The sequence below is a fragment of the Arvicanthis niloticus genome, chromosome 1 (genome assembly GCF_011762505.2).
Source record: "Arvicanthis niloticus isolate mArvNil1 chromosome 1, mArvNil1.pat.X, whole genome shotgun sequence".
NCBI classification, from domain to species: domain Eukaryota; kingdom Metazoa; phylum Chordata; class Mammalia; order Rodentia; family Muridae; genus Arvicanthis; species Arvicanthis niloticus.
In genome coordinates, this window is record NC_047658.1 from 155,307,565 (window position 1) to 155,323,405 (window position 15,841).

The following is a 15,841-nucleotide window of genomic DNA, read 5'->3' on the forward strand; positions in this document are numbered from 1 at the left end:
TTTCTGACAGACCTAGCTCACCCAGAAACTGTTTTAAAGCCCCTTCTCTGTGTATATGCTTTTGTGCTCTCAGAACTTCTGAACATAAGAATATTAAATATTTATCAGTTGCAGTAAGAATTATATTTTATCTGCTTCCTGTTAGACATGGCATCACCTATAAGTTTCCAGTGACCATTCATGGAGCATGTTGAGAGGAATCATTTATTTCAGAACCATATAGCCCTTGTTTTATTTGATTATTTTTAATTATTTGTTTTTACTACTGTTTTGCCATGACTTGATTTTTGTCTGGTTTGTAAAGGAATGGGTTTCATTATGGCATTTCCACACATTTATGACATTGTACTTTCTTTTAAATTATTGCATTTTTCCAGCTGTTCTCCCTCATGTTCCCCCATTTATTAATTAGCTATCATCATTAATTTTTATTATGTGCGTTATGGTGTGTGTGTGTGTATGTGTGTGTGTGTGTTCCTAGAGTACAGAACACCAGTGGAAGTCAGAGAACAGCTTTAGGGAGCTCATTCTCTCCCCTTCCATCACAAATTCTAGGGACTGAGCTCAGGACATTAGGCTTGGGTAAACTACACTTTTACCTGCCAAGCCATCTTATCGGCCTGCCTTAAATTTTGTATTTGTTTTCTGTGGAGCTTGGAAATAACTCAAGACTTTGTGTGTGCTACCAAAGCATTCTAACTTTGAGCCACATCTTCTCGCCTTATGTGATTCTTACATGTCTCATCATGGATTCTTCAAATTTAATTATAGAGCTAAGATGAAGCCATGTTAATCAGAAATCAGCCTTAGATTTTTTTTTTTCTTGGAGGAAGCTTTGGGAAAAGATGATCACCTTCCATAATCCATAGATAAAATAAAAAGAGTAGTTGAACATCTGAGGATTATTTCAACCCTTTGCCCATAGACAATCATCTTTAAGAAATCATTAAGACCAACATTCCAGATTAAAAAATTTGAAATGGGTGGGTGTCTCCATCCCTCAACTGGGGGCCGTGCCTACTTACTGGAGGTGATATCTATAGGTTCTATGTCCCCTTTGTTGGTTATTCCCATTGGATCCAGGGAGCCTCTCTCTTCCCTGGTGTCTGGGACTCTCTAGTGGCTACTTCCAGTTCCCAGTACTCTGCTGCTATTTTTATTACATTTCCTGACCTTCTGTACTTCTCTCCTGTCCCTTCCCACATCTCATCCTACCCCCTTTTTCCCTCTCCCTTCTCTCTCTCTCTCTCTCTCTCTCTCTCTCCTTAGTCCCTTCCTTCTTCTACCTCCTGTCATTATTTTGCTCCCTCTTCTGTGCAGGATTGAAGCATCCCCTTTTGGTCTTTCTTCTTCTTAAGCTTTATATGGTTTGTGAGTTGTATCCTGGATATTCTTAGCTTTTGGGCTAATATGCACTTATCAGTGAGTACATACCATGTGTGTTCTTTTGTGTCTGGGTTACCTCACTCAGGATGATATTTTCTAGTTCCATCCAAAGGAAAGATAGGAACAAAAAAAAATGGCCTTACTGAAAGAAAAGCCATCCAGACACTGCCCCACTAAGGGATCAATGCCATCTGTCTTCAACATTATTTCTAATGCCAAGAAGTGCTTGCTGACAGGAGTCTGATATGGCTGTCCCCTGAGAGGTTCTGCCAGCACCTGACTAATACAGATGCAGATACTCACAGCCAACCATCAGATTGAGCACTGAGGAACCCCATGGAAGAGCTAGAGGAAGGACTAAAGGAACTGAAGGGGATTGCAACCCCATAGGAAGAACAACGATATCAACTAACTAGATGTCACAGGGATCCCAGGGACTAAACCACCAGCCAAAGAGTACACATGGCTCCAGTTGCATATGTAGCAGAGGATTGCCTTATCTGACATCAATGGGAGGGGAAGCCCTTGGTCCTTTGGAGGCTTGATGCCCCACCATAGAAGGATGCTAGATCAGTGATGCAGGTGTAGGTGGGTGGGTAAAGGAGCTCCTTCATAGAAGCAGGGGGTGGGGAATAGGCTGGAGGAGTTGTGGAGGGGAAACCGGGAAGAGCGACAACATTTTAAATATAAGTGAATAAAATGATTGCTAAAAAGGACCAACATTTCAAAATTAAAAAAAAAAATGCCCATAATAACAAGGACAAAAATGAGGGGGAAAAACAGATAGAAATTAGAAAAAATAAATGAATCTTTACCTTTTAGGATGAAGAGTGTCTATACATAAGGCTGTTTTACATCTTTGTATATTTTAGTCATGTGAGCACATTTAAAATAATTATTTTGAAATTTAAAATATTGTCATGTAGAAAACAGAAGAAGTAAAAAACTAATATTTATTAAATGGAGAAATGAATAAGCCTTATTTCAATGGTGCTTGCAGAGTAACACGGACAGGATCAGATGGTCATGTAAGACAGTGTCTCACTTGGGAAGAAAGACAATGAATTTACAGAAGGAAACATTCATGTGTTCATGAAATTTGGATTGAACATTTAACTGTTTAAAAGATGCATACCATTCTAAGAAGTAGTATATACAAGAGGCTGACAATAATTTACATAAAAAGGACATAAGAAAACATCACAAAATAAATTTTATGAATTTATCTTTTTCTAATTCTAACACATACAAAATTTAGGGTTTAAAAATGTGCTTGTAGGCATGTATTCTGATATTTGTTTGGGACTGTACTTCTGGACAAAGAAAAATATGATGAAACAAACCTGGAAGGTCTTCAGTGTCCAGTGAGGTCTGACCAGATCACATCTGTCACAATGAATGAAATACTGTAAATATAACACAGCCATTGTTCTCAAGAACTATCCTCAGCTTTCTGACTCTCTTTGATGTCAAGTAGCCAAACCACAACCATAGACAGGATGAAAGGGGACAGTGTCACTTGGAAAGACCAAGTCTTTTCTCTTCCCTCTGTATAGCAATTCTGGAAATCCAGACCCTTTCCTGACTCCATTCAACAGTATCATGCATAGACAGGACTTAAAAGAGTTCTTTGGCCCATTCTGTAATCATGATGACAAACAGTGAAGAATATGTTGGTTTTCTACAGTTACCTGTTCTGTGTGAAAGCGAGCTTCTATATCGTGAGTAGAACGTGTGTGTATAATTCAGAGAGACACGGTCTAATCAAGATTCTTTTTGTTACAGATATAACCAAAAGAAAAATAGAAGTAAATATTTACCAAAACTGAACAAAGTATAAGGTTATCTGTTGAAAGTGAAACAGTAGTTTGGTTAATTAATATATTGTGGAAGAAGAGGATCTCCAAACAGAAACAAATTTGAATTATTTTGAGATGACAAAGTTAGATGAAATACATACATTATATAAAATTGTTCTAATTAAGAAGCTAATGAATTTCCTTTTTACGTCATAAGATATTAGATTTAAAAAACAACCAAGGACATGAACACCTACTTATTTGAAAAGAAGATAAATGCTGTCATTTACCACTTCATCTGTTAGGGATGAAGACAGAAAATGGAATTGTATTAAGGAAGAGAGTGTCCAAATGGAAATAAACTTGAAAACTTTCTGAAATATTCAATATAAATGATAGTCAGTGTATAAATTTCATCTAATATTTCCTTTTTCCTGGGAGACAAAAATAATTAGAGAGGAACATCCACTACTACAGCTTAAGAAAATAACTGATGTTCAGTTTTTTATTATCCCATTTAATATTTAAGATGTTTGGAAGTCACCACTCCATCCCCATAAGAAGCAAAAAAAAAAAAAAAAAAAAAAAAAAAAAAAAAAAAAAAAAAAAGCAGACAGATGAAAAAGCAACATCTATTCTTGGAACTAATAGAGAAATAAATTACAAAGCAAACCACTGCCCCTTAGCACAAGAGAAAAAGAAAGCTGAATATAAGGAACAGAAATTTGGCAGTGGGAGTGGCCAAAGAAGCATGTCACAGGAAAACCTAAAATGTAACTTACGAACTTCTAGAGGCAGAGTGGACAGATCTGTGGGTTAGAACTTCAGAGAGATCCAGTGAGTGTCACCAGGACAGCCTCAGCAAGTTCTTCAAAACAGCAGAGGGGATTCTCACTGTGCTCCAGTGTGAATGGTTAAAGAATTTCTCTGAGCGAAGAAATAACAAAGATTAGAATACAATCTACGTAAAGAAACATAAAGAAAGTATTGCAAGAGATACAAATAAGAGTAAAATTAGAACTTTCAATCTTTCCTCTTCTTCATTTATGTAACAGATAAAAACTGTGATAGGCATTTAATTATGATAAATCTATATTCGTGTGTACATTAGGGAAATGAATCGACAGCAGTGATTAAGAGATAAAAGACATGAATTATGATTTTTTTTGTTATTAGAACATACATAAACTGTTTGTGTCATAGTATTTCATTGCTTCAAGTTGGAGTTGAATGGCCTGTAAATGTATATCACTAATTCGATACTAAGTAGTAATGGGGAAAAAATAGAACTATAACTGAATTATCAAACAAAGTGAGAAAATAAAATCATATAAAATGTTCATTTTAAAGTACATAAATAAATGATGGGAAAAAAACAGGAGCAAAGAGACCAATATATTGTAAAGAGTAGCAAACACAGTAGATATTGATCTGTTTTAGTATTAACTTTGAAAGCTAGTGACATAAATGTATCCATTAAAACAGAGACATGTTGGGGGCCAACTTTTAGCAGAAAGCGGCTATCAGCTTTGCAGCCATCTTGAGCCATATACCCTGACATGAGGATTACAATAGCCTACAACAGCTGAGCACACTCTGATAATCTTGGTTTAGATACCTTAGGTGTGTGAGATTAAAGGTGTGTGAGATTAAAGGTGTGTTATTTAAGAGTTTGACTTAGAAGTGTAGAGATCAGATTTAGAGACAAGACCTAAGGGCATGATTAAAGGTGTGACCAAAAGGCATGGCTTAGAAGTGAGACATATAAAAGGCAGAGGCAGACGGTAGAGAATCAGACACAGCAGAGAGAAGACAGAGAAACAGTACAACTTGAAGGAAAACAGATTACCTGACATTAGGTAGAAGACACTTTAGAGAGAACAATTTGGAGTAACAGAGATTCAGACACTTGGAAGAAGAGAGACTGAAGAATAAACGGGATTGAAACACACTCTGTCTGGTCTCCATTCCTCACGACCGCCCTCACTCTCTCTCTTGCTGAACCCTGACCCGAGGACTGGAGCGGCAGCTTGGGCCAGAATACAGTGGGCACCCAAACGCGGGACAGCCCAGGCCTCAACATTTTGCTCAGGTCAAGACATTTTTTTGGCGCCTGAACAGGGACTAGTGTGGTTCTCAACAGAGACATTGTCAAAGTGAATACAAATATATATCTCAACTATTTATTGTGTACAGGATATTCTTCAGATGTTAAGATTGTTATAGGTTCTTACCTACAATAGAGGAATAGGTTTTGGTTTTTTTCAGGGAAGAATGAACCAATTGGTTATCTCTAATTCCAAACTGTCATCTCAAAAAACATACAGATGCCCAACCTTATACTGTTAGAGATGATTGTATATGTGTGTGTGTATGAATGTAGTAACAATTAATGAAAACTAGAACATGAATTTGAAGAGGGTAATGAGGGGTATATGGAAGAGTTTTGAGAAATAAATTAGAGGAAAATTTATGTAATACTACAATCTCAAAAATTATTAATAAAAATGGGTAGTAAAACATACTGTGATACCCAAGTTTAAAAAGACTGTCATTGACCATGATCAAGTATGCTTCATCCCAGAGATGTAAGGTTGGTTCAATATTCAAAAATCCATTAACGTAATCCACTATTTAAACAAACTCAAAGGGAAAAAAATCATATGATCATCTCCTTAGATGCAGAAAAAGCATTTGACAAGATACAACACCCCTTCATGTTAAAAGTGTTGAAAGAGATCAGGAATCCTAGTTTCATACCTATACATAATTAAAGCAATATACAGCAAACTAACAGCCAATATCAAATTAAATGAATAGATACTTGAAGCAATCCCACTAAATTTGGGGACAAGACAAGGATGCCCACTTTCCCTATATCTATTCAATATTGTAGTTGAAGTGCTAGCTAGAACAATAAGATGACAAAAAGAGATCAAGGGGATACAAATTGGCAAAGAAGAAATAAAAGTATCACTATTTGCAGATGATATGATAGCATACATAAGCAATCCCCAAACCTCTACCAGAGAACTTTTCCAGCTGGTAAACTTCAGCAAAGTGGCTGGATATAAAATTAACTCAAATAAATTAGCAGCCTTCCTTTATACAAATAATAATCAGGCTAAGAAAGAAATTAGGGAAACAGCTTTCTTCACAATAGCCACAAATAATATAAAATACCTTGGGGTAGCTCTAACCTAACAAGTGAAAAGCTCTGTATGACAACAACTTCAAGAAAGAAATCAAAGATCTCAGAAAACAGAGAGATCTTCCATGCTTATGGATTGGCAGAATTAACATAGTAAAAATGGCCATCCTACTAAAGGCAATTTAGAGATTCAATGCAATACCCATCTAAATCCCAAAACAATTCTTCAAAGACATGGAAAGAGCAAATCTCAAATTCATCTGGAAAGGCAAAAAACACAGAATAGTAAAAACAATACTTAACAATAAAAGAATGGCTGAGAGAATCACCATCCCTGACCTCAAACTTTACTATGGAACAATAGTGATAAAAACTGCATGGTATTGATACAGAGACAGACACATTGATTAATGGAATAGTATTGAAGACTCAAAAATAAAACCACACACTTACAGGCACTTGATCTTTGACAAATCAGCCAAACATATACAATAAAAAAAGAAATCATCTTCAACAAACAGTGCTGGTCTAACTGGATGTCAATATGTAGAAAAATGAAAATAGACCCATATTTGTCACCTTGCACAAAGCTCAAATCCAAGTAGATCAAGGACCTCATCATAAAACCTGAAACACTGAATCCAATAGAAGAGAAAGTGGGAAAGAGCCTTCAACTCATTGACACAGGGGGAAATTTCCTAAACAGACCTCCAATGGCTCATGCTCTAAACCAAAAATTGAGAAGTGGGTCCTCATGAAACTGAGGCTCATGTAAGGCAAAAGACATAGCCAATCAGCAATTTACAGATTGGAAAAGATCTTTACTAACCCCACATCTGATATAGGGCTAATATTTAAAATATATAAATAACTCAAGAAGCTAACCAACAAACGAACAAACAAAAACACAATCAAAATATGGAGTATAGAACTAAACTGAGAATGCACAGCAGAGGAATCTCAAATAGCTAAGAAACACCTAAAGAAATGTTCAAAATCCTTATTGATCAGAGAAATACAAATCAAAAAGACCCTGAGATTCCACCTTACACCAATCAGAATGGCTAAGATCAAAACCCCAGGTAACAGCACATATTGGCAAGGATGTGGAGAAAGAGGAACACTCTTTCATTGCTGGTGGGGTTGATAATTGGTACAACTACTCTGAAAATCAATCTGGAGTTTCCTTAGAAAATTGGAAATAGATCTACCTGAAGACTCAGTAATACCACTCTTGGAGAATACACTCAACAGCTGCCCTACTGTGCCACAGGGCACTTGTTCCACTATGTTCATAGCAAGCAGCCTTATTTGTGATGGCCAGAAGCTGGAAACAATCCAGATGTCCCACCACAGAAGAATGGTTACAGAAAATGTGGTTCATTTACAATAGAATACTACTCAGCTATTAAGAATGAGGACATACTGAGTTTTGCAGGCAAATGGATGGAACTAGAAAATATCCTGAGCGAGATAACTCAGACCCAAAAGGACAGGCATGGTATATACACACTAATAAGTGGGTGTTAGCCAAAACAAAAAAAAGTACCAACTATCCAAGATACAGCCCACAGAACTCAAAAAGGTCAACAAGCTAAAGGACCCAAATGAGGATGCCTAAGTCCCACTTGGGAGGGAGAAGAAAGCAACCACAAGTGGGGAGGGAGGGACCTGTGATGGAAAGTGGATGGAGGGACAGAGAGGGGAACATGATCTGGTATTGGGTGGGGGGAAAGGACTGAAATTCCTGAGGTGCAGCAGAAAGAATAAACATACATCCTCAGGAGATAGGAGTTTGGGGGACCCTCCAGAATGTACCAGAGACTTGGGAGGTGAGAGACTCTCAGGACTCAAAGGGAGGGATCTTAGATGAAATGCCCTACATTGGGGAGAAGAAACTTGTAGAGCCCATCTCCAACAGAAAGACAGGGCATCAAGTGAGATCAAGTGAGGGATGGGGTTGCCATTCCACAGTCAAAACTCTGACCCATAATTGTTTCTGTTTGAAAGAACTGCAGGGATGGAAATGGAGAGGAGCCTGAGGAAAAGAAGGTCCAGCGACAGGCCCAAAGTGGGATCCAGCTCAAGGGGAGGCCCCAAGGCCTGATACTATTACTGAGGCTATGGAGTGCTCACAAAAAGAGACCTATCATGACTGTCCTCCAAAAGACCCAACAAGCAACTAAAAGAGTCAGATGCAGATATTTGCACACAATCAGTGGACAGAAACTGCTAAATCCTGTGGTTGAATTAGGGAAAAGCTGGAAGAAGCTGAAGAGGAGGGCAACCCTGTAGGAGGAACAGTAGTCTCAATTAACCTGGACCCCTGAGAGCTCTCAGTCACTGGAACACCAACCAGGCAGCATATACCAGGTGCTATGAGGTCCCCAAAACATACAGTATAGGACTGTTGGATTTGAGTTTAGTCAGAGAAGATGCACCTAACCATCAAGAGACTGGAGGCCCCAGGGAGTTTAGAGGTCTGGTGGGGTGGGGCTGGAGATGGGGAGTGGGGTATGAGATGTGGAACAGTAGGAGGGTGGACCAGGAGGAAACAAAATCTGGAGTTTAAAATAAATAATAAAAAAATCACAAATAATCCAGTTAAAAATGGGGGTATAGCTCTAAACAAAGAATTCTCAACTGAGAAAACTCAGATGGCTTAGAAACGCCAGGTCCTGCACAGCTCCCAGGGACTAAACCTCCAACCATATATGTAGCAGAGGATGGCCTTATCCGGCATCCATGGGAGGGGAGCCCCTTGGTCCTGTGTAAGTTCGATGACCCAGCATAGGAGAATGCTAGGGCGTGGAGGTGGGAGTGTGTGGGCGGGTGGGGGAACATCCTCATAGAGTCAGTGGATAGGAGGAGTAGACAGGAGATTTGTGGAGGGGAAACATTTGAAATGTAAATAAATAAAATAACCAATAAAAATATGGGGAAAAAAGACTGTATACAAACATCCATGTTGAAGAAAGGAGAATTTAAGTCAAGGGAATTTACAAAGATAAAGAAGGACTTTACAACATGTTATATGCATATATTCTTTAACAATATATAGTAACCATTGTTGCATATGAACTAATAAGAAAGTATCAAAGTATATAAGGCAGACAGTAAAGGAAAATTTGAGCATTATAATTGTAGACATGGACACCACTTATTCATAAATGAACAGAGACACATTGACAAAGTATAGCTGAATCTACTTCATATAACTGACATGTAGCTTACTTCATCTGACAACAGCAAATGCGTTCTTCTCTACCTCCATGGAACATTTATTAAGATAGATTACACTTTAGACCATAGACCATATCTTTAAAAAAACAAACAAACAAACAAAAAATCCTGAAAGTTTATAAATCATGTAAGGTATTCTTTCTGACTACAGTGGAATTAAGCATGAAATATATAACAAAGATACAAGTGAAAAAGTCTGAAAATTGAATATCAGTCGAAACAACACATTAATCTGAGAAGCAATATCAAGAAGAATAGAAAGCAATGTCATGTTATAAAAATGAAAACAAAACCTGTAAAATGTCAGGAGGTAGAACTCTCGTGTCTCATGGAGGAGACCAATAGATGCTGCTGCTGTTTTAGAACATAGTATGATATCTTCTTTTGTGAAAAGCACACTCTTGCTGTAGAAGACACAAACTGCATTCTTCAGAATTTACCTCATGAGTTCAAAGTATTGTTTATACAAAACACGCACAACAGCGTTTGTAGTTCTTTAGTGTAAGTATAGATAGAGTAGGTAACTGATTGTAACCTGAAAATATTATATTTGAGTTAGGAAACTCAATGAAAGACAAATGTCTGATGTTCTTGCCAATATATGTGTCCTAAGATGCAATATTTAGAAATTCCTGTTTAACCTAGTGTACCTGTAGAACCCAGGAAACTAGGAAGTGGCTGCTGGTGAGGATGGGGGAGAAAAATCAAAAGGGAGGGGGACTAGAATGATACAGGTGACTTGAAGGGAAAATGAGATAGGAAGGGAGACTTAAGTGGAAAATTGGTGGGATGGTATAACAGAGGAGAGGCTGAGGAAGGACAGCTAATACTAAGGATGCTTAGAAAAGACATATGAAAATGTATACGCCAGAGGTGTATATACACTCAAATTGTGGAGGATACACACATGCAGAGACAGGGGGAAGGAAGGAAGACTGGGTGAGTGAGTCACATATGCACACAGAGAGAACATTCTTATAAGAGACTAACTGAAGTCATCTTACCAATCGGATGATTCTCTCCCTCCAAACCATAGATTGCCAAATAAATATCTCAATGCCAGGCATGAGATACACAACATTGTTGGTTAAGGATATTTCAAAAATCCACCAATACAGTATCTTGTCATTGCCTTTGGTTACCTATCATAATTGGACAGTAAGACCTTACTGCTGAAGCTACTACCTTTGGTCATAGGACACAATTAATTCAAGTTGGTATAACAGGAAGTTTTTCCTCACTAGCTAGCTTTTGCAGAACTGAAAGTATCATCCAGTCACCGGGAAAGAAATTCATGAACAGTTTTACAGTTGTGAACTGGGAGCCACAATAATGACTGCAATGGGAAGATATGCCAATTGGTGCATGGATGTTATAGAAATTTTTATTTTGATATTTCAGGCCTGCTAAACACCAGGAACCTATGCCTGGTACTGTAAAGCTGGCCAAGAGTAGTTAGAGATGGATTCTCTTACAGACCTATTACAATTATTCTGCTATGTGGGCATAGTATCAAACCGCCTTCTAACTTAATTTATGTTCATATTTCTATGAACATAAATTAATGCCACTCTACGATCCCATCATAGAAAGTCTGACTGTCTGTCTGTGTCTGCCTGCCTGTCTGCCGACCAGTCTACAGATAAGACATACATGTCTTTCTGTTTCTCTGTGTGTCTGCCTGTCAACCAGGCTGTTTGTCTGTCTGCCTCTGTGTGTGTGTGTGTCTGTTTCTCTCTCTCTCTCTCTGTGTGTGTGTGTGTCTGTTTCTCTCTCTCTCTCTCTCTCTGTGTCTGTTTCTCTCTCTCTCTCTCTGTGTGTGTGTGTGTGTGTGTGTGTGTGTGTGTGTGTGGTGAATAACACAGAAACAGTTGGTCAAAATTCAAAGAATGAATGATTATTTTAGTGCTCAGCCACAAATGGGACATATGTCATACTTAATACCTAAAGGGCTCTGTGACCATCACAGAAGAAGGTGTGGAAAGTGTAAAAGAAAGATTTGGGCAAGTGAGTGTCTTCTGGACATAATAAGACTACTGCACTCCTTAGCAAGCAGCTGATATGATTGCCTGCACACGATATATATAAGATCAATCCAGTCAATATCCCAGCATGGAAAGGGTGATTTCTCATGAGTGCCCACCCCTATTAGGAATTAATAATCACATTTTAGAGCATTTTTTTAATTCTAAAGATAACTTGCTGATTATTCTTTGCATAAACATTTAGGTTTACACATATCATTAGCCTGACCTAAGGACTGCACCATGTATATATGTACTGAAATATCACATGATACCCCAAATTGATTTTGCATGTTATTTGGAAGTAAATTTAATACAAAACTTTAGTTGTGTCTCTGAAGTAGATGTTAAATTCTGGGGGCAATACAATGTATTTATATTCCTCATATTTTGGTCTGATTCTATCACCCACCAAAATGTCCCAAAGTCTTAACCACCACCCACCTGACACTGTTGCTTATGGGTTTCCTATGTGAGATCTTGCTTCTATGCACTGTCTTATATAAATTTAACTTTTATTTGCCTGACCTAATTGTTGTCTCAGAAGATTACTGCTGAATAAACTTACCTTTTTAATTTTTAATTAATTAATTAATTAATTAATTAATTGTTTTTCGAGACAGGGTTTCTCTGTGTAGCCCTGGCTGTCCTGGAACTCACTCTGTAGATGAGGCTGGCCTCGAACTCAGAAATCCGCCTGCCTCTGCCTCCCAAGTGCTGGGATTAAAGGCATGCGCCACTCATTCCCGGGCCAAACTTACCTTTTTTTAAACCTCTTTCCTTTTTTCCTTTTCTTTTATCAGATATATTCTTTATTTACATTTCAAATATTATCCCCTTTCCTGGTTTCCCCTCTGGAAAGCCCCTATCCCATCCTCCCTCTCCCTGCTTCTATGAGGGCATTTCTCCACTCACTCACTCACTCACTCACTCACTCACTCACTCACTCACTCCTTCCTCCCAGTCCTGGCATTCCCCTACACTGGGGCATTGAGCCAACATCCTGGGGCTTCAAAGGACAAAGGGCCTCTTTTCCCATTGATGCTTGACAAGCCATCCTTTGCTATGTATGCTCCATGTGTGCTCTGTGGTTGGTGGGTTAGTCCCTGGAAGCTCTGGGGTGTCTGGTTGGTTAATATTATTGTTCTTCCTATGGGGTTACAAACCACTTCAGCTCCTTCAGTCCTTTCTCTAACTCCTCCACTGGGGACCCTGTGCTCAGTCCAATGGTTGGCTCCGAGCATCCACCTCTGTATTTGTCAGGCTCTGGCAGAATCTCTCAGGAGACAGCTATATTAGGCTCCTGTCTGGGTTTGAAGATGGATCCCCAGGTGGAGCAGTCTCTGGATGGCCTTTCCTTCAGTGTCTGCTCCATACTTTGTCTCCATATTTTCTCCTGCATGTATTTTGTTCCCCCTTCTAAGAAGGACTGAAGCATCTACGCTTTGGTCTTCCTTCTTCATGAGCTTCATATTGTCTGTGAATTGTATCTTGGGTATTCCAAGCTTTTGGGCTAATATCCAATTATTAGTGAGTGCATACCATGTGTGTTCTTTTGTGATTGGGTTCCCTCACTCAGGATGATATTTTCTAGTTCCATCCATTTGCCTAGAAATTTTATGAAGTCATTGATTTTAACAGTTGTATAATATTCCATTGTGTAAATGTACCACATTTTCTGTATTAATTCTTCTGTTGAAGGACATCTGGGTTCTTTCCAGCTTCTGGCTACTGTAAATAAGGCTGCTATGGACATAGTGGGTCATGTGTCCTTGTTGTATGTTGGAGCATCTTTTGGGTATATGCCCAGGAGTGGTATAGCTGGATGCTTAGGTAGTGGTTGGCTGTTTTAATTCAGGTGTTCTGGCCCCATCTCCCCTCTCAGCTGACTGATTCAATCTCGCTTCTCTCAGCTTCTCACTGTATTGCTCTTTTGGAGTCAAACTAATTTCAACAATCTGTTCTAATCTTCTGGTTCCTTCTTAGTCTCTGGCTCACTCTGTTTTCACCTCTGTCTATCTTGTTCTCTCTGAAACCTATCTCTGCAAAACTGTCCCAGTAAACCTGCCTCTTAATTTCTCAAACTGAACTGCCATGAACTCTCCTCCACTGTACTGGCTCTCAACTCACTGATTCAATGGAATTGCCTTATTAGAATTCGGAGATCGTCATGCCTCTTTCTCCTGAGCGCTACAATTAAAGTTGTGTAGCACTATTCATGGACCTAAGCTTTTCTTTACCTGAACTTAAGCTGGCCTTGTACTAAGAAATCTACTTGCCTCTGTTTCCTGATATTAAAGGTGTTTATGTAATCTAGCCATGTCACACAGACATAGAGCAGCCATATTGCTGGGTTAAAATTCCTCTACAATCATATAAAGATGTGAAAGTGACTTCTATTCCTCCTACCACTTCTTATTCTGGAATATTCTTCATTCTTGTTCTGCCCAATATCTGCATATATTCTCTAAGTCTTTATTGGTGAATTTTCAATCCTCATAATTGTCATTCTACATCATGCAAGTGATTAGAACATAATATTCCTGACAAAAGTAAGACTTATATTTAGAAACTGAAGGGGAGAGGCAAACTTATTAGTTCTGCTGCACTTCCTGAAGATTTAGGCATATGACAGGTGAATGTTATACCATTAGGACACATTTAAAGTTTGGTGTGTGCAGTGGGTGTGGAGGTGGAACATAAGGCCTGCCATTTAAGTCACAGAAACTTTTGAGAGACAAGTGAAGTATTACTTGAAAGGAATAAGAGCAGAATTATGGTAGCATTTTTAGCACAGTTAGGTGGCATCAGGTTAGGGCCAGCAATTTTTGCAATCTGTAATTTTTTAATAAGCCAGATAGACAAGTATATATTGTTTAGCCCTGCAGGTTGTTTGCACTTTGTCTCTGTTCTATATGTATGTGTATATTCCTCCATAGGAAATCTGAAGGACAAAATTTACCATTGACTTACAAATATGACTGTGATTTCTGTTTCAATGTGGCATTAGAGTAACCTTCACACTGGCGAGGCACTTTACACATGTAGTATGTGTTTTCATCAGGAAAGGTACATCCTCTTAAATCCCAGAAACACAACACAGCTTCTGGCGGTGCCTCAGCAATGCACACCTCAGAGATAAAGCCTCTCCCCCAGCAGCAATGGCTGGGTTTCTGCCCGTAGGCTACTTCTTTGCTTACTATTATTTCAACCCAATGCAGGGCTGCAAAGCTGGGGTACCCTTCACCAAGTCTCTACTTGTCATTTTAATATGTTGTAGCCTGTATATATCATTGCAGTAAATAAACTTCAGTAATGAATCTGTACCCATTTAACATAAAATTATGCCATTAATGTAAAATTAAATGTCTAGCCCAGGATCTTAATGAAGCTTATTACCCCCCAAATGTAAAATCCCCTTTCAATTAAAATTGCTTGCAGCAGTAATTGTAGGAATAATTGCACCAACCCACATACATTTCTCCCTTATCATCTTGAACATGTCTCTCATCTTGGCTCTGTAGGAAATCCTTGTGTTGGCAGGATATTAGTGAAGCGTGTTGTAGTTAACACTAATTAATTCATGTTGGTTTCTTCACAATCTAATGAAACAAAATTAAACCTGTACTTTGTTCATTTGCTTCATATTTTCCAAATGAGACACCTAATGGAGACTTTGTAAAGGGCATGTCAGCTCTGCACAGTTAGTCTCTTTGAGATTCTCATCATTTTCCAAAGGGACAATCCTGAATATGATGCCGGTAATGATGGTGATTACATACATAAAGAAAGAAATGCTTGCCGCTAAGTGGCAGAGGATTTTTTTTTTTTCAAAGCAAATTTATGGTTAAGACTTTGTAACCAGCAGTTTCTGCTCATAAATTAATAGTGAAAGAATGACATTTGTGACATGTCTATAACACAAACACAGATCTACAGTGCCAAGGTAACTTTCAAAATGCAATTGCTATCTATGGAAAGAATAATTTTTTTTCTTTCATTATGAGAAACTACAGAATTAATTGTCCATTTGGAAATTATGATGGCTGAATTTTCTGAGGTTGGGCTGAAGTTTTAATTTTTCATGTGTCTTTATGATATATTTTTTCCATTTCTACTTGGTTAAAGAAGAGTTCTCTTAAGCAGCACCAATCATTGTGTCAATTATAATTTCAAGGTCAACATTTCAGGTTTTGAAAAAGGCAGACAAAAGACAAAGAAGATTTTGGGGATTTATC